Raw genomic sequence first — 20,271 nt, forward strand, 5'->3', positions numbered from 1 at the left:
ATATTGTGTGGAAAATAACACCTACCCCCCAAATAAGCCCTAGCCCTATATAGTTTTTTTCTGTGTTATGTGGGAGAAACATAAAAGATTAAAAAATGATAACTTGGTATAAAAATATATATTTATTAATAAATGATTAAATTGCAAAAGTCCTCGGCTAGCGATGGTCTGCTAAACTGGGGTCTTCTCTCTGGATGAGTCTTCATGAGAGTCTCAGCTGTTAGGGCTCGTTCACAATACAGAATCAGCATGGAATCCTTCCTTCTATCTATTTGAATGGGAGGGCTCGCGCGCCTTCTGCTTTGGCTGTCCAGGCATGATGGGACTTGTAGTTTTGCAACAGCTGGAATGCCTGAGTTTGACCCCTGTGTTTATAGATGGCCTTTTCTCTGGATGAGCGTTGAGGAGCCTCAGATGTTATAGCTGGTCTCCTCTCTGTTGGAGTCTTCAGGAGCCTCAGATGTTATAGAAGTTATTGGGAAACTGCAAAGAAATTAGAGAAATAAATAAATGAGTGAGAAAATGAACATTTTGTATGTGCACAATTGTGTAACAGTCAGAGATTAGAGTGTTGTAACTGTCAGGCTCTTACCTCTAGCTGAGTCCCAATAGATGTTACTTGTAGACTGATCCTCCATCTCCACATCCGCAGCCATCAGTCTACTTCCATGTCCTCCACGGCCGAAAGTTGATGTGTCGAAGAGGAAGGCTTTCTCCTCTTCGACACATCCACCATCTCCACGTCATCTGGGAATTGGCGCCCTCCAACCTCCATTGGCTCACAGATCCTCTTATATGCCCGCTTCAGTATGCGAACTGGTCTTGCTGGAGGGGCGGGGTGGGATGGGGCAGGGTGTGGTGGTGGGGCGGGGTGGGATGGGGCAGGGTGTGGTGGTGGGGCGGGGTGGGATGAGGCAGGGTGTGGTGGTGGGGCGGGGTGGGATGGGGCAGGGTGTGGTGGTGGGGCGGGATAGGATTGGGCGGTGTTTGGTGGTGGGGCTGGGTTTCGTGGCTGGGCCTGTCGAGATCTGTTTCTCTTCCTCGTCATCCTGAGACTCCAACACTCCTACTCCAAGAACTGCTAGCCTAGACTAACACTGATGTCAGGGTGCAGCTTGGTTTTATTGTCACAACCAGGTTCTATTGTGACATCATCCTCATACGTGTCATGATGACATCACAAGCAGTGGGTGTGGCCAGAGCACATAGAGATGAATAGTATGTGCACCTGCTTCTACAATATAACATTACAGGATTTGTTCTCTGCTTCACTTTTAGTCCCCATAGTAATTAATAGTAATAAACAGTATTCTCTGCCTGGGGCTTTATTTAGGGTGATAATTTATCAGAAATACACTCCCTCCCCAGGTTGGATGCAAGTTCTCCTTGTAGTTGACATTATGCTTTATGGTATATGCTGAGTGTTGTCCTAACCTGCTGGGTCCATCATGAATGAGCTCCCAATATATCTGCTAGATGGCTCCTATGTTATGGATAGTAGATGCCACTCACAACCTCCGCAGCGTATATTTACATGGAAGCTACAAAATACTGTTAAAATCTAACTGTCATTTATAACAATAACAATGGGCGTTGTTACAGATTGCAAAAACGGCAGTTGTTTATTGCCACTGCTGCATTACATTACATTAGATTGCATGGAATCACAGCCACAGGGGGTGATTTATCAAACATGGTGTAAAGTGAAACTGGCTCAGTTGCCCCTAGCAACCAATCAGATTCCACCTTTCATTCCTCACAGACTCTTTTGGAAAATGAAAGGTGGAATCTGATTGGTTGCTAGGGGCAACTGAGCCAGTTTCACTTTACACCATGTTTGATAAATCTCCCCCTAAGTCTTTTATTCCTGTGCGCAAGACAAGCCGAGAGCCGGGAAGTAGCCATGACTAGTCACGTCCCTCTGCCGGTCAGCGTGATTGGGCGTGATTGACAGGAAAGGAGGCTTCTAACTGGCCTCTTTTGTCTAGTCTAGTTCCTGGCTCTTTGCAAGCCTTGCATGTTGGAATAAAAGACTTATGGTGGTTTTACACAGACATTGTATCGTTCGAATTTGCCCGATAACGGTCGAATTCGAACGATAATCGTACGTGTAAACGCAACGAACGATCAAGCGACGAGCGAGAAATCTTTCATTTTGATCTTTCAACAAGTTCTCAAATCGTCGTTGATCGTTCGCAAAAAATTCGCAGATTGTTCAGTGTAAACATTCTTTCAACGATTTCCCCTATGTGTGAGATATGGTGCGTTTACACAAGCAGATTTATCTGACCAATTTTGGAAGCCAAAGTCAGGAATGGACTTGAAAAGACAGGGAATCTCAGTCTTGCCTTTATGACCTGCACCCTGTTTTATAGTCTGTTCCTGGCTTTGGCTTCAGAAATCTGTCAGATAAATCTCTCTGTGTAAACACACCAATAGGCTTAAGCGTTCGCAAAACGAATATTCCGTACGATGCATCGTTCCGTGTAAACGCTGATCGTTATAAAAAAAAATCGTTCATTCAAAATCGTTAATCGTTAATTAAATGCTCCCATTTCCGCACTGGAAATAAAGCAAGTCATTAATTCAGCTCCCAATGGCTCAACTCCTGGGCCGGATGGTTTGCCATTCGAGCTATATAAAAAATATGTAGATTCCCTACTTCCTATTCTCACCGAAGTCATTAATGAATCCTGTAATACCGGGAGACTACCTAGTTCGATGCAGGAAGCTATGATTATTGTGTTTCCAAAGAAGGAGAAGGACCCCAGACGGTTGGATTCGTATAGGCCGATTTCACTTCTTAACTCCGATAATAAAATCTTTGCTAAGATTATAGCTAACAGGATCAAAGAGGTTATTACACAGTTGGTAGGGTGTGAACAAAATGGGTTCATCCCAGGTAGGTCTGTGTTTACGAACATTGACCGTGTGATGGCAAATTTGCAGTTGTGGACCGGGTTCCCCCGCTCCATCCTGTCAATTGACGCTGTTAAGGCTTTTGACAGGGTGGAGTGGGATTTCTTATGGAGGACCCTAGAGGAGTTCAGTTTAGGCTCAAATGTAATTAAATGGATAAAACTGTTGTACGCGTCACCGGTCGCAAGACTTATAATAAATGGTAATGTAACTTCCCAGTTTGCTCTGTCTAGGGGTACCAGGCAGGGCTGCCCCCTATCTCCCCTTCTATATGCCCTGTATATAGAGCCACTCTCGTTGCTAATCAAACAGGATTCGAGGATAGAGGGATTTGGTCTGAATGGCACAGAAGAAAAAATTGTGCTTTATGCAGATGATCTCCTTCTGTTTGCTCGGGATCCAGCCAAGACTATTCCTTTAATAATGGACAGACTAGACGAATTTGGCCGGGTCGCCGGGCTAAAAGTAAATTGGAGTAAATCCTCCTTACTGAACATTGAGCATGGCGTGGGTACGCCAGAATTTGGGATGAAGGTAGTTGCATCTGACCAGGGATTCAGGTACCTTGGTATCTGGATCTCAGATGAGGTAACTAGATTTTTAGATCAAAATCTCAAGCCCTTGTTGCATAGAATAGGGAAAAAAATAGAAATCTGGGCTAGATTACCTTTGACAATGGCAGATCGTATGGCCTTGATAAAGATGATCCTTCAACCACAGATTCTCTATATACTGAGGGCATCCCCCATATGGATACCGGACCGGTGGTTTAGTGGAATAGAGCGGGTGCTTAACAGTTTGATCTGGGGACGTAAACATGTGCGTATCAAATACTGCAGCTTCACTGTACAGGAGGGGGAAGGAGGCCTCTCTATGCCAGACTTTTATTTTTATATTTCTTGGTGGTTCAAATTCAAAAATCCTTACTCTACTATAATAAGCCCATGGGTAATGCGGTTATGGGCCCTAGGAATAAATATTGTGTAAGCATGCTTAATTTTCTGGAAGCAGGAATAGCTCACAGCTCACAGGGGTATAGCACCTCCTATTCTTTTTTATGGACTAAGGCATGGGCACAGGTAAAGAAACTTTGTGGAATAAATCACAGCCTCAAATGTACCCCTCTTTGGGGCAACAATAATTTGGTAGAATTTAATCAACATATTGAATATAATTTTTGGTTAAATAGAGGGATTAGAAATATTACACAGTTGTTCTCTTCAGGCAGACTTCTGCCTTTTGACACATTGATTCGGGAACACAATCTTTTAGGCACACATTTTTTATACTATAAGCAACTAGAACACGCGGTTAAGCTCACTCAGGATAAGTTAATTTTCAACGTACAGGATCACGAAATTGCCACTCAAGCTATGAATATGATAACATATAGAAGGGGAGTTTTAGGTAGGCTATATAACTTATTGGTTAGGCATGGTACAGTAAGAATACAGACTAAAATGAAATGTAAATGGGAGAAAGAATTGGGGCCAATACCAAGTACTGATTGGGATAGTATAGTGGGGAATAATAGGGTCACTTCACTAAATTATAATCATAGGATTATCCAATTTAAAATTATAAATAAGTTATACTACACTCCCGCAAAATTAGCAAAGATGGGGTTAAGGGTAGACTCAAGGTGTATCAAGTGTGGCATGGAAGGGGCAGATCTCCTTCACCTGCTCTGGACCTGTAGTTATATACAAGGTTATTGGAGGGCTATAACTGAGTATGTACAGCAAAGGCTGAGAGTCATTGTTCCGTTTACGTTTATTTGTTTGATTTTGGGCTCTTCAATGGACCTTTCTGGTAAGAAACTTCTTATCTCTAAGTTGCTGCAGCTCGCTCGGGTGATCCTTATGAGGGCCTGGATTGACCAACAGGCACCATCGATCAAAGAATGGGAAAACTTAATAAAACAGACTCAGCAAGTTGAAAAAATTTATTCTTATCGCACTAAAAAAGGTTGCAGGAAGTTCCATAATATATGGGACTCATGGGACCAGTGATTAATTTCTTTCTTTTTTTTTTTTTTTTTCTTCTCTCTCTCTCCCCCTCTCTCTCTCTCTCTCTCTCTCTCTCTCTCTCCCCCCCTCCATAGTCGGTCGGGGGTGGGTTGGGTCGGGTTTGGGGGGTTAATAAAGATGTGTCTTTTTAAATGTACATGGATATGGGCTACAGGGGGTAGTTTGAACTATTGAATAGAAGCATAAGGGTATAGGACGAAGTGTAAAGTTGCCTCATTTGCTGTTATTATGCTTAACCGGAATAAGTTTTTGTAAAGGTAGCCCATTAAATATGTCAATCACTTGTAAATGGTTTATATTGGAAAATAAAAAAAAAAAACTTAAAAAAAAAAAATCGTTAATCGTGCGATTGGGCGAATTATCGCTCCGTGTAAAACCACCATTAGGGCCCTATTCCACCGGATGATAATCGTTTGCATAATCGTTAACAATTAACTATCTCAAACGGCCGCTATTGCGAAAGACCTGAAAACGTTCACTCATTTCCATGGAATGATAAGCGTTATTTATGATTGTAATTGCGATCGTTTTTTCTTCGTTCAGTCGTTCGCAATAGATAGCGAATGAATAGCGATGTCTTATTCAATGCGAACGTTTTGCGAACGAGCAACAATAGGTCCAGGTCTTATAAAGCGATCAACGATTTCTCGTTCAGTCGTTAATCGTTAACTACGGGTAATATGTGAACATGTAGTCTGCGAGTTTCTCTGCATATGCACCCAGTGCTGTGTATGTGATGGAAAATTTCATAGTGTAGTTGATACTGCAGATTTTGTTATATTGAAAGAAAGATAATGTGACTATCAAAACTCGCTGTGGTTTTTACCTGCAGATGTCATGCAGGGAAATCTGCAGCATATATGACATGTGTAAATATACCCTAAAAAAAAACAACTTAATTTATGTAATTTTGTATCCTAAACAGTTTTATCCCCAGCAAATATACTGATCGAATTCATGCCAAATGGACTATCTTAGTGGTTGGTAAAATCTATAGTCACACCCATACCTATTTTAAAGGGGTTTTTCAATCAACTGGTGCCAGAGATTTGTAATTTACTTTTATTAAAAAAAAATCTCAAGTCTTCCAGTACCAGCTGCTGAATGTCCTGCAGGAAGTAATATTCTTTCCAGTCTGGAGAGCAGGGAGTTTTTTTTTTATGGGGATTTGCTCCTGCTCTACACAGTTCCTGACATGGACAGAGGTGGCAGCAGAGAGCACTGTGTCAGCCTGGAGAGAATACACCACTTCCTGCAGGACATACAGCAGATGATAAGTACTGGAAGATGTGAGATTTATTTAATAGAAGTAAATTACAAATCTCTGGCACTTTCGGGTACCAGTTGATTTGAAAGCATTCTTCTTTCGTGAACTACCCCTTTAATGACCTATACAATGAGTTTTTCCCAGTCATGATGTGAACCTAGTCCAGAATAGAAGCTGTGTGCTTGGCTGCTTTGCAGTCTATTAAAACAACAAACAATAAATATATAGCCCACATATGCTGTAAAATGTGAGCTAAATTCTGTTCTGGTTCCTGAAACTAAAGTTGAGTTCTCTTTTCTGAAATTAAACCTACATGTTAGAATCTTATGCATACGTTACAGTATGCATCATTGTGTATGTAACAATTTTTTTTTCCAAGTACAGGTGACAAATATTATGTGCACGCCATTGAACGTTGCATTTAATTTTTTTTTTTTTCCCTTTGGGGACCTCTGTATAAATGCTACTTATATGAGTTCCATACAGTCTACTACAGCTTGGGTTACTGCTTTTAATTTAAAGTAGTGTAATGTAAAGATGTTCTGTTATTATTGTATATCCCAAATCTTACTTGCTGCCCCTATTGTTGAGATCCACTGGATAAAAAAACCCTCCTCTGTGAAGTAGTGTGGCAGTGGAACTAGGGCTGGGCGGTATACCGCAAAAATACCGATACCGTCACTGGCGTCGGTTAACCGACCTCAACTTAGCCAGGACGGTATCTGCAATATTTTTGTATTTTTTTTCTGCTGCTCCTCCACCACTGACATGCCGACGTCTCTGCACACAGGGACGCCGGCATCAGAGCGGGAGGTGAAGGAGCAGCAGGGCCCAGGTGACAATGCCGCCCGCCCCGCCCCCCACCCGTCCAAGCGCCCCCCGCCCGTCCAAACACCCTCACCCGTCCAGTCCTAGGCCCCGTTCCGCCGCACCTGTCCATCCATGCGCCCACCCGTCAAGTCCGGTCCCGTCCGGCGTCCCTGCACACACAGCACATTGACATTGCCCTCCCCGGCACCAGTCCCGTCCGAGTCCCCCCCCCCCCCCCCCCGGGCGGCGAGCGCTGCACATGTCAATGTGCTGTGTGTGCAGGGACGCCGGACTTGACGGGTGGGCGCATGGATGGACAGGTGCGGCGGGACGGGGCCTGGGATCGGACGGGTGGGCGCATGGATGGACAGGTGGGGCGGGACGGGGCCTGGGACCGGACGGGTGGGCGCATGGATGGACAGGTGCGGCGGGACGGGGCCTGGGACCGGACGGGTGGGCGCATGGATGGACAGGTGGGGCGGGACGGGGCCTGGGACCGGACGGGTGGGGTTGAGGGCGCTCAGACGGGCACAGGGCACTCAGACGGGCGGGGGGCGGGGCGGGCCGCATTGTCACCTAGGCCCTGCTACTCCTCCACCTCCCGCTCTGATACTGGCGTCCCTGCACATGTTATTGTGCTGTGTGTGCAGTGACGCCGGCATGTCATAGCTGAAGGAGAAGCTGTACCTGTAGTCCCCTCAGTACCAGTACAGGGCTGTAACATAGGAGGAATGAATGGGCTGCAGCAGGCAGGATAAGTTATTGCTGTGTGTGGTATCCTGCCTGCTGCAGCACATCCATTCCTCCTATGTTACAGCCCTCTATTGTTACTGAGGGGACTACAGGTACCAGCATGCACCTCCCTGTATAATACTCTCCTATCCACCTGCCATCCCTATGTGCCCCCTGTAAAGTTACACGCCCCTATTCACCCCTCCGTACAGTCATACCCCCCTATCCGCGCCCCCCCTGTTTAGTCATACACCCCTGTCCGCCCCCCTGTTTAGTCATACGCCCCTATCCGCCCCCCTATGGATAGTCATACACCCCTGTCCGCCACCCCAAGATAGTCATACACCCCTGTCAGCCCCCCTGGATAGTCATACACCCCTGTCTGCCCCCCGTATAATCATACACCCCTATCCGCCCCCCCCCTGTATAGTCATACACCCCTATCTGCCCCCCTGTATAGTCATACACCCCTATCTCCCCCGCGGGGGACACAGGTATATGTGCTACAGCACCGAGTGACAGGGGCCGAGGATTCCTGTGCGGGAGAGAGAGAGCGGTGCCCGGGGGAGCAAGGAGGTGCCGACCTATACCTGACCCCCTGCAGCCACTGAGTGACTGGGGATGGATAGATAGATAGATGATATGATATAGATAGATGATATAGATAGATGTTCTATCTATCTATCTATCTATCTATCTATCTCCTCTCTATCTGTCTATGTATATCATCTATCTATCTATCTATCTATCTCCTATCTATCTGTCTATACATACACACACACACACACACACACACACATATAGATAGATAGGAGATAGATAGATAGATTGATTGATTGGAGATAGATAGATAGAGAGGAGATAAATAGATGGATAGATAGATAGATGATATGATATAGATAGATAGATAGGAGATAGTTCTATCTATATCATCTATCTATATCATCTATCTATATCATATCATCTATCTATCTATCTATCTATCTCCTATCTATCTGTCTATACATACACACACACACACACACACACACACACACACACACACACACACACACATATAGATAGATAGGAGATAGATAGATAGATTGATTGATTGGAGATAGATAGATAGAGAGGAGATAAATAGATGGATAGATAGATAGATGATATGATATAGATAGATAGATAGGAGATAGTTCTATCTATATCATCTATCTATATCATCTATCTATATCATATCATCTATCTATCTATCTATCTATCTATCTATCTATCTATCTATCTCCTATCTATCTGTCTATACATACACACACACACACACACACACACACACACACACATATAGATAGATAGGAGATAGATAGATAGATTGATTGATTGGAGATAGATAGATAGAGAGGAGATAAATAGATGGATAGATAGATAGATGATATGATATAGATAGATAGATAGATAGGAGATAGTTCTATCTATATCATCTATCTATATCATATCATCTATCTATCTATCTATCTATCCATCTATCTATCTCCTCTCTATCTATCTATCTCCAATCAATCAATCTATCTATCTCCTATCTATCTATCTATCTATCTATCTATCTATCTCCTATCTATCTCTCTATCTCCTCTCTATCTGTCTATACACACACACACACATATAGATAGATAGATAGATAGATAGATAGATAGGAGTTAGATAGATAGATAAAGCAAACAATATAGGCAGCACACTAAACGAACTGTGGAGGCCAGCAGTTCAATACCAAGTCAGCTAGTAAAAGATACTCTGCAGCACTCTGATGGTAATACAAACGTGGATCTATTCCATATAACAATGTGCAGCAAACTTCACAAGTAATATAAAATGTTTCGTCATCTCCTACGCCATTTTCAAGTGGCACTTGAAAATGGTGTAGGAGACGCCAGAACGTTGTGTATTACTTGTGAAGTTTGCTGCACATTGTTATATGTAATAAATCCACGTTTGTATTACCATCGGAAAATGGGGCTTTTAAAAGGGGCGTGTCATAATTATTGTTCAATTTATCGTTACCGCGGCTACATGTACGATAAATCGCCATATTGATTTAGGCCATTATCGCCCAGCCCTAGTGTAAACTGCTCAAAAATAGAGCAAACACCTTGATAAAAGTTGCTTAAAATGTTGCCAGGTAGAAATGCAAAAACATTTATATTTGTCTACTTTGTGTTCCACATAAGGTATCATCTGGCATCCACTGTGGTCATCTATGGGCACATGAAGATTCTTTTCTGTTCTTTTGGTCAATCTACACATAGAAGTTAAAGTTTAATGTCTTTTGTTGGAGTTATCTCAGCTCTGTCTTTATTCTTAACATCCTCTGGGTGAAAGATTACTTCATTGTATCTTAAGAGAACCCTTTGTATATTTTAAATGTCAGCAGTCAGCAGCTCTATGTCTGGCCAAATATAATTTTCTAAACCCACACATCACTCATCTTCTCCTCAAATGTAACAATGACCGGAATGAAAGTGATGAAAGAGTCAGAAAATAAGGCAAATAAATGACCCTTGCCGAGCACTACCCGACTATTTTTTTTTACTAAATACCACATAAGGAACAGGTGTAATTAGTACTGTAGAAAAGAAATTGGAAGGTAAGGAGCCGACGATAAAGGAGAACTGTGTGGAGATAAAAATAAAGCTGCTCAAGTTTGTTTAGAAAAAGAGGAAAAAAATACTATAGTTAGGGGGATTATATAAAGGGGTATTCCCGTGTCAGATATTTAAATGTCTGAGAGATGCAGGCCTTACCTTTTGGGATTCACACACAGGTCAAGAACAACAACCCCCCTCAAACCACCACTTTAATTCCAGAGAAAAATGTTTAGTTGCCTTAAAGCGTCACTGTCGTTATAACTTTCAAAATCTAAATCAACAGTGTGAAATAAAGCAAGTTTGCAGTGTACTTTTTTTTTTTTTTTTTTTGTTATCATGCTGTAAAAAAAAGAAGAAGCTATACCTACCAGAAGTCCAGGTCCAGTCTCCTGTAGGCAGATTTTTAGTCTTGTGCTGGTTGAAAAAAAAAAGAGACTAAACGCATGACATGCGACCTATACAGAGTGTCATCCTTTAACCCCTTAACGACATCGGGCGTAAACTTACGCCCTCGTGCCCTGGTACTTAGCGCATCAGGGCGTAAATTTCACACATGCCGCTTGCCTTCATACTCAGTCCTATTAGTACAGAAATTATTAAGACACATGGGACCTTACATTACCTCTGTAAGCCTCATATTTGATACCTTTGATTCCACATAAATCTGACATAAAAAAACATGGTCTATTGCATGCCATATTACAAATGTAATTCTCCCTACAAGTTCGCCCAGACTTTTAGCTACAACCTGCGTTTTTATGTATTTCTTTTTTTTTTTCTTTTATATACCAAATGTTATGCTTTGAAGTCAAATTGCGTGAAAGCAGCCATGATTGAAAAGTGCTGGATGGCAATTTTACAATGTGCCCCATTGTACTCACATTATTTCTGTTCTGAGAAGTTAAATCTAATTAATGAAACCAAAATGATGTATGTAAGGCATTCCCTTTACCTAGCGTGACATCCCCCGTGACGTTTCTCCTGTATTAGTATCTGTACCACTTACCATTGCAGCTCCCCTACATTATAATTTAATATTTTTAAATTAAAAGGATTGCTAAGGTGAGTAATATTCAAGCCTTTGAAATTGCATCTGGTCACAGTGTTACAGCAGCATCCAGTGCAATAAAGCTTAAAATATCACTAGCTTTGTAAAGGATTCTGTGGTAATGTCATAGAATGTCACACTCATAGCAGTCAAAGGCTACGGTACACCATTGCAAAGATCAGCTTATTTCTAGTTTTGTAAGTTATACTTTCTTGTTTCAGTATAGAGAAATCTGTTACTTATGAGTTCTCTGAATTTTTGTAAGTATATTCAGATTAGTGAAACATGTACTTGGTTACCCTCTTTGGGACTATGGCAGCTGATTAAATACTGTACATCTATAGATTATCTTGGCATGCAAAAGAAAGTCCTAGTTAAATGGAATCTCTCAGCTCTCTTCAAGGTACAATGTTGTAGATACTGACAGAGGTGTCACAAGGGGGTATTAAAGGGGTAGTGCAGCGCTAAACATTTATTTACAAAATAACATACATTACAAAGTTATACAACTTTGTAATGTGTGTTATGTAAGTGAATAGGCCCCTTCCCTGTGTTCCCCCCCGCCCCGGAAGTGTGGTGCATTATACTCACCACATTACTGTCGACCCCCGGCCGCCATCTTGGGACAATGACTACATCTTCGGGAGAACGGCCGAACCGCTCCAGCTGTCCCTCGTGCCGGCCCCCCTCTGCCGCGTCATGAGCTGCTCAGCCGCGATTATGCTTAGCCAATCGTGGCTGAGCAGCTTATGACGCAGCAGAGGGGGGCCGGCATAAGGGCCGGCTGGAGCAGTTTAGCCGCGTGGAAGAGAAACGTGATTTCACAATTTAGCAGATGGCCATCCACAAAGAGACAATTCGTATTTATTTTATGTCCCTAATAATATGTGCCCATAATATTGAGCAGACCGTTTCCCTTTAACCCCATCAGGACCGTGCGGATTTTCGTTTTTGTGCTTTTGTTTTTTTCCTGTGTTTACAACACTTGTCCTATGGTAAAACTGACATTATCTATGTTCCTCAAGTCATTACGATTACAACGATATGTAACTTGTGTAACTTTAATTTTATTTGATGGTTTTTAAAAAATTAAAACCTTTTTAAAAATCTAAATGCTCCTTAAAAATGCTCTATGACCATGCTTTACGCTTTTGGTCTATGGGGCTGGTTGAGGTGTCATTTTTTGCGCCATGGTCTGTTCTTTCTATCGGTATCTTGATTGCGTATATGCAACTTTTTGATCGCTTTTTTATTACAATTTTTCTGGATTTGATGCAAACAAAAAAGCGCAATTTTGCTATTTAGCGAATTTTTGCTCTTATGCCGTTTACTGTGCAACAGCAGGAATGGGATAATTTTATAGTTCAGGCGATTACGCACGTGGCGATACCAAATATGTTTATTTATTTATTTTTATTCATAAAATGGGAAAAGGGCGGTGATTTAAATTTTTATTTGGGGAGGGGAATTTTTACACAGTAATTAGAAGTCCCCTGGGGGACTTCTAAATACACAGCATTGATCTTCCATTGAGATCAATGCTGTGTATATATTAGAGCACTGATCCATTAGATCAGTGCTCTATTGGTCTGGTCTGCTGCAGACCAGATCAGCAGAATACCTGAAAGAGTGAATATCTTTTTGATTCACTCTTATTCCTCGAATGACTATCCCTGTCCAAATTATAACGCTGAGGCCGGCAGTGAGAAAATAACACAAAACACATGCGTTGGTATCGCTCCTCTCTCAGGAGGGTGCACCCACTTTATTGCAAATACAGTGGGGTCTTATACAGTTCAGGGTGGGCTCAAAATGGACAAGAATACACATGTAAACTTCTCATTGGCTACAGTTCAGAGATAGGACACAGTTCTTTGCATGTTCATAACTTCACAGTAATGGTCTGGTACTTCCATTTAGGGCCAAGGCTCCTCTCAATACATCCAAGATGGTATAGCTTGATTGACAAGAGGGTCTGTTGTCCAGCAGCATGGCAGAAACAGTCTGAGTCAAGCAATCTGCCCACTAGACACCAGGGATGGGGGAGAAATAGCCATTTAGATGCAGCTGTAAGACATCTAAATGGTTCATTAGTGGGCGTGGCAATCGAGCCACGCCCACTAATAGCCGCAGTACCGGGCTATTAATAGCACCTGGGATGGGGGAGAAATAGCCATTTTAAATACAATTTAAAGCCATGACAGCTGCATCTAAATGGTTCTCTAGCGGGAGTGGCGATTGGACTGCGCCCACTAATAGCCTTGGTCCCGGGCTATTAACCCCTTGCCGCAAAATGACGTTCCTGGAACGTCATGTAAAACAGGTAGTTCCCGCAACATGACGTTCCAGGAACGTCATGGCTTCCCTGCCTCCCCCGCTGTCCCTATAGAAGATTGGGCAGCAGGAGGATGCTATGTCACACAGCATCCTCCTGCTGCCTCTGACCGGAGGGGAGCCGCGCTCCCCCCGGGCAGTTAACCTCATAAACGCCACGGTCAATGCGACCACAGCGTCTATGGGGAGATCGGGCGGCGGGGGGAGGCTGCAGCACGTTGCCTCCCCCCACCGCCACAACAAGTGTGTCTCTCGGCCCCCTCCCCTTGTCCCCCGATACCGGAGATCATCGCTATTACCGTTATAGCGGTGATCTCCGGTACCGGGAATTACCAGAGCCGCCGATAGCTTTCATCTCCCCCCACCGTGAATTCACGGTGGGGGGAGATGAAAAATGTCCCCTCAGACCCCAGATCAGCCCCCCTAGTAGGGCGATAACTAACCTGCTCCCTCCCCGGGCGGCCATCGGATCCAAGATGGCCGCCCCCATCCCTGCGAACAAACGATGTTTGTTCGCAGGGATGGAATTTAATAAATGATCAAAGCCCCATGCTCTCCGCCACCGGAGGTAGCGGAGAGCATGGGGCAGTGATCAGGGACCCCCCTGTGGTCCCGGAGCAGGCGATCGGCGGTATATACTACATACCGCTGATCGCCTGTTCCTAGTGCAAAGAAGCACTTTTTATCTCCTGTCACCATAAATCATTGGTGACCGGGGATAAAAAGTGTCAGTAAGTCGCCCCCCACCCCCCCTGGCACCCCCGTCCCCCAGTCACCCCCCCTTCCCCATATACTCACCTGATCCTGGGAGGTCCTTCCTCCTCGACGTCCTGGCTGGTTATGAAGTGTGCATGCGCTCCACAACCAGCCAACTCTGAAAATTTCAAGTGACAGAGACCAATTAGGTCTCTGTCACTGAACTATGATTACTTTGATAGAAAATATCACAGTAATCATAGTAATACAGTGAAAATGAATGTGTAAAAGTACAAAAAGTGACGAACATACAAAAAAATAAAACACACACTTTTTATTATAGTAATAATTGCAGTTTACTCCCAGATTACCCCTACCCCCCCCCAGATTGCCCGTAACCACCCCCGGTTGCCCGTAACCACCCCCGGTTTCCCGTAATCACGCCAGATTGCACGTAACCACCGCACGTTGCCTCTAACCACCGCACGTTGCCTCTAACCACCCCACGTTGCCTGTAACCAACCCAAATTGCCAATGAGCCCCTCCAGATTGCCGTAAACAACCCAAATTACATATAAGCACTTTAGTTTATCCGTAACAAACCCAGATTTTCCGTAACCACAGCAGGTTGCCTGTAACCACTGCAGGTTGCCCGTAACCACCTCCAGATTACCCGTAACCACAGCAGGTTGCCCGTAACCACAGCAGGTTGCCCATAACCACCCCAGACTGTCCGTAACCACTTCCAGATTACCCGTAACCACAGCAGGTTGCCCGTAACCACAGCAGGTTGCCCATAACCAACCCAGACTGTCCGTAACCCCCCCCCCCCCCCGCATTACCTGTAATCTCATTTTTTTTAATTGTATTTTAGTAACTGCGCTGTTCTAATAACCATTACTAGCTGCGGTTTTGCTCCAGCAAATTGGCGCTCCCTTCCTTCTGAGCCCTGCTGTGTGCCCATACAGTGGTTTATGCCCACATATGGGGTACCGTTCTACTCAGGAGAACCTGCATTATAGATTTTGGGGTGAATTTTTTTCTCCTTTTCCTTGTGAAATTTTGAAATTTTAAACTAAACCAACATATTATTGGAAAAATTCGAGTTTTTCATTTTTAATGACCAATTTTGAATACTTTCCTCTAATACCTGTGGGGTCAAAATGCACACCACACCCCAAGATGAATTCTTTGAAGGATGCACTTTCTAAAATGGGGTGACTTATGTTTTTTTTGTTTTTTTTTTACTCCGCTTGCGCTACAGGGGCACTGCAAACGCACCTGGCGCTCAGAAACTTCTTCAGCAAAATCTGCACTGAAAATACAGTGGTTTATGCCCACATATGGGGTACCGTTCTACTCAGGAGAACCTGCATTACAGATTTTGGGGTGAATTTTCTCCCCTGTTCCTCGTGAAATTGAGAAATTTCAAACTAAAGGAACAGATTATTGGAAAAATTCGAGTTTTTCATTTTTACTGTCTACTTTTGAATACTTTCCTCCAATACCTGTGGGGTCAAAATGCTCACCACACCCCAAGATGAATTCTCTGAGGGGTGCACTTTCCAAAATGGGGTGACTTATGGCGAGATTTTACTCTGCTGGCACTACAGGGGCACTGCAGACGCACCTTGCGCTCAGAAACTTCTTCAGCAAAATCTGCACTGAAAATGCTAATTGGCGCTCCTTCCCTTCTGAGCCTCGCTGTGTGCCCATACAGTGGTTTATGCCCACATATGGGGTACCGTTCTACTCAGGAGAACCTGCGTTACAGATTTTGGGGTGAATGTTCTCTCCTGTTCCTCGTGAAATTGAGAAATTTTAAACTAAACAAACATATTATTGGAAAAATTCAGGTTTTTCATTTTAACTGTCTAATTTTGAATACTTTCCTCTAATACCTGTGGGGTCAAAATGCTGACCACACCCCAAAATGAATTCTTTGAGGGGTTTACTTTCCAAAATGGGGTGACTTATGGCGGTTTTTCCTCTCTGCTGGCACTACAGGGGCTCTGCAAACGCACCTGGCGCTCAGAAACTTCTTCAGCAAAATCTAAAATCTAAAAAAAGCTAATTGGCGCTCCCTTCCTTCTGAGCCTGGCTGTGTGCCCATACAGTGGTTTACGCCCACATATGGGGTACTGTTGTACTCCGGAGAACCTGCGTTACAAATTTTGGCATGCTTTTTTTCTCATGTTCCTTTTGAAAATGAGAAACTTTAATCTAAACGTATATATTATTGGAAAATTTAAATTTTCCATTTTTTTGCGGCCTAATGGTGAACACTTTCCTCCAGCCCCTGTAGGGTTAAAATGCTCATTATACCCCTAGATTAATTCTTTAATGTGTCTAGTTTCCAAAATGTGGTCACTTATGGGGGTTTCCAGTATACAAGCCTCCTAAATCCATTTAAAAAAAGAACTGGTCCCTAAAAAAAATCCATTTTGGAAATTTCATGAAAATTTGATAATTTGCTGATACATTTCTAAGCTCCGTAACACCATAAAAAAATTAAATATGTTTACCAAATTATGCCAGAATAAAAAAGACATATTGATAATGTGATTTAGTAACTAATTTATGTGCTATGACTTAGAATTTCAAAGTTCATAAAATGCAAATTTTTAAAATTTTTCCTGATATTTTGATGTTTTTCACAAAAACAAAAACAAAGTAGTGACCAAATTTTGCCAATAACATAAAGTGCCATATGTGATGAAAAAACAATCTCCGAATCGCTAGCATACGTTAAAGCATCACCGAGCTATAAGCGCATAAAGTGAGACAAGTCAGATTTTAACAAATTAGCCTGGTCATTAAGGCCAAAACAGGTTTTAAAGGCAAGGGGTTAATAGCACCCAGGATTGCGGCGGTTGTCCGCGCTGCCTCGCTCTAAACTCCCCTTCCCGACCGGCGACGTACAGTTAAGTCCTTGGTCGTGAAGGAGTTAGCAAAGGCCTATCAGCTGGAAAATAGGGGAATAAATAAATAAAGAGCCCTCATCTTATTTTATAATAGTAACCTATGCTGTACTGTAACTTACACAAATGTAGGTTTACTTTTGTTGTTTTGGATCACTCTAAAACCCAATTACGCTTTAGATGACATGGTGATTATTCTTAACAGTTTTGGTACAGCGCACAATACAGTGACTATATGGTTCTTTTAACAATGGCATGTTTTCTAAGTCCTGAGGCAGCAAAGCACCCTCACCATCATCATCATCATTTTCACCATATTTGCAGATCTTTTCCTATTATGTTCTTTATGTGGAATGTTTCACAGTGTTCTTGTAGCTGCAGTTATTGCTTCCAAAATGTTCCACCCAAGGGGTACATACAGACATATTTTTTTTTTTTTTTACATGGCGAATATGGTTGTTTTTATGGATTTTTTTTCTCTCTTCAACCTTTTTGGGCCATAATCTTTAATGCCTGAATGTCTATATCTGTATTTACATTCTAGCTGGACGGAGCATTGGTTGCGGGGTGTAAATATGTTTTTTATGGATAATAATGTATACTGCGCTATGTTATTACTTATTACCCTGAGATGTGTGAAATACTGTGCTTGTTGTATTAAATTTTGTTTATAAAACTTGGAAAAACCTTTCAAATGTATGAATTCAGTCTGAATGATATTCCTTTTAGTGCATTGCTTTCTCTATACCTTTTAAGGTTAAATATTAGTTTTGTGATCTTTTTATATAAAAGTATATTTTCCTATAGCAGTTTATGTTAATTATTCATACACAGTTCATCAGATTGTCACATCCTGCAGGTGGTACTAGAATATGTAAGTGATGCCAAAATGGCTCAATAAACATTCACTATTGTGCTCCACAGATAAATTAAACCTGGCTTCTAAGAGTGGGCTTAGAAATCTCAAGGCCTAAAATGTGTTTCATTTCATATGTGCACAAAGATGGCTGCAGGCTATAATTCCTGGGTACGAGTAGGATAATGCTGAAGATTATTGCTTTTTAAAGTATTCCCAAAAGCTTTTGTTTGTTCTATAGTTTTATCCCATTTCCGCAATAGCTAGTTGGATACATCCATAACTGTCCCATAAAAGCCCTAAATGTTTCTCCACAAGGTCTCATAATGTCTAAAGGCTTTTAATACAGCACATAAAATCAATAGCAAAAGCACGCCAAGGCTGTGCTTACACCAGACAAGCAACTTATTGGGCGTTCATTTGCAATGTGTATCAAGTGTTGCCTGGCCAGAAACTTTAACTTATGTTTAGACAGACATTTTAATTATATGAAAACAAATTGGAACGAGCTCTCCCCTCATTATGGGCACAGTCACCATGTTATCTAGAGCACCACAATGGCTCAACAGGCATATGTGTAGTATGTTACAGTGGGAAATACAATTTTTTTTTTATTTCCCATAAGCGTCATGTTATAATGCTCCAAGTCATGTCAGTGTTATTCAACATGTTGGAGAACAGATGGTGATGGGCTGATGCCTGTTACAGTTCTAATCGGCTACATCATACTGCATACATTAAAAAGTGTAAGGGATTGCTGGAAGTGGAAGACGTCTGAAAATGACCAGCTTCATCATCTTGTCTGTCGCATATGTGGAACACAGACTTTCCACATAGAACTTCAGATACTTTGAAATCTAGAGATCTTGTTTGTTTGTCTCCAGTTGTCAAAATGTTACATTTTATCTTTGGAGAATGTCATAAAATACAAAAGGTGAAATGCCCCTTGTATCTATAAGAGGTGTGTAGTGAAGCCTGAATACTCTCCGGTGGTGCACGGGCAGAGTATAAGCAGCAGATTGAGCAGGGGATCCACTAACTTAGGATGGTATTACACAGAACGATTATTGGAAAAATCATTAAAGCTACTCTGTACACACAATCTGACCCCCCCCCCCCCCCCCCCAAACCGCTTGTACCTTTGGATAGCTTCTTTTAATCCAAGATCTGTCTTGCGGTCCGTTCGGCAGGGGATGCAGTTATTGTCATAAAAACAACTTTTAATCATACAGCGCTGTGTCTAACGGCCGGGGCTTACATTTGTATATGCACTAGGCTGGCACCACCTCTCCGTCCTTCCTCCCCACCCTCCTCATGATTAGGAATGATCCAGGAACTTTTACTGCTATTTGAGCTTTGCACAGGTGTATTAACGATCCAGCCCATGTGCCGGGCTGCCACAGGTGGGGAATAGTAAGCAATATGCCTGGAGTATTCCTAATGATAAGGAGGTAGGACAGAGAGGTGGTGCCAGCCTAATGCATACACAAATGTAAGCCCCGGCCGTTAGACACAGCCCTGCCGGATTAAAAGTTGTTTTTATGACAATAACTGCATCTTCTGCTGAATGGACCCCAGGACAGATCTTTGATTAAAAGCAGCTATCTGAAGGTACAAGTGGTTTGGGCGGGTCAGATTGTGGGTACGGAGTCGCTTTAAATTGTTCGGATTTGAACGATAATTGTTTAGTTTAATAGCAGACAACGATTAAACGACCAACGAGAAATCGTTGTTCGTTTAATAGAATTTGGACCTATTTTTATCGTTTATCGCAAACCGTTCGCATGTAATAAGACATTGTTCAGTCGTTCGCAGTAGCAGCGAACACAGTGGCGACAACAGGACAAATGCGATAAAGATCATTAGTAACGATCATCGGTCCATGTAATTGGGTGAAAGATTACAGGTTGTTCGCCATAGCGTAGTTTGAGTTCCTTTTATCATTAATCGTTGATCGTCAAAAAAATCGCTTTGTGTAATAGTACCCTTAGGTTTCCATTGTTTATGTAAAGAGGACATTAGTCATACAATGCAGCCGGG

At 42.6% G+C, this 20,271-nt stretch overlaps 1 protein-coding gene and 1 long non-coding RNA gene across 3 annotated transcripts in view; one reads left to right on the forward strand and one right to left on the reverse strand.

Annotated features, from left to right (window-relative positions):
- Positions 1 to 20,271, forward strand: part of DROSHA (drosha ribonuclease III) — a 214,898-nt gene that overhangs the window by 57,924 nt on the left and 136,703 nt on the right. The gene's annotated exons all lie outside the window — the stretch shown is intronic.
- On the reverse strand, positions 104 to 1,128 carry LOC138784616 (uncharacterized). Its single transcript, XR_011361888.1, has 2 exons — positions 593 to 1,128; positions 104 to 483 (listed from the first exon to the last, which is right to left on the reverse strand). It is a non-coding gene; the product is annotated as an uncharacterized lncRNA (long non-coding RNA).

Source organism: Dendropsophus ebraccatus, chromosome 2, assembly GCF_027789765.1.
Source record: "Dendropsophus ebraccatus isolate aDenEbr1 chromosome 2, aDenEbr1.pat, whole genome shotgun sequence".
NCBI lineage: Eukaryota > Metazoa > Chordata > Amphibia > Anura > Hylidae > Dendropsophus > Dendropsophus ebraccatus.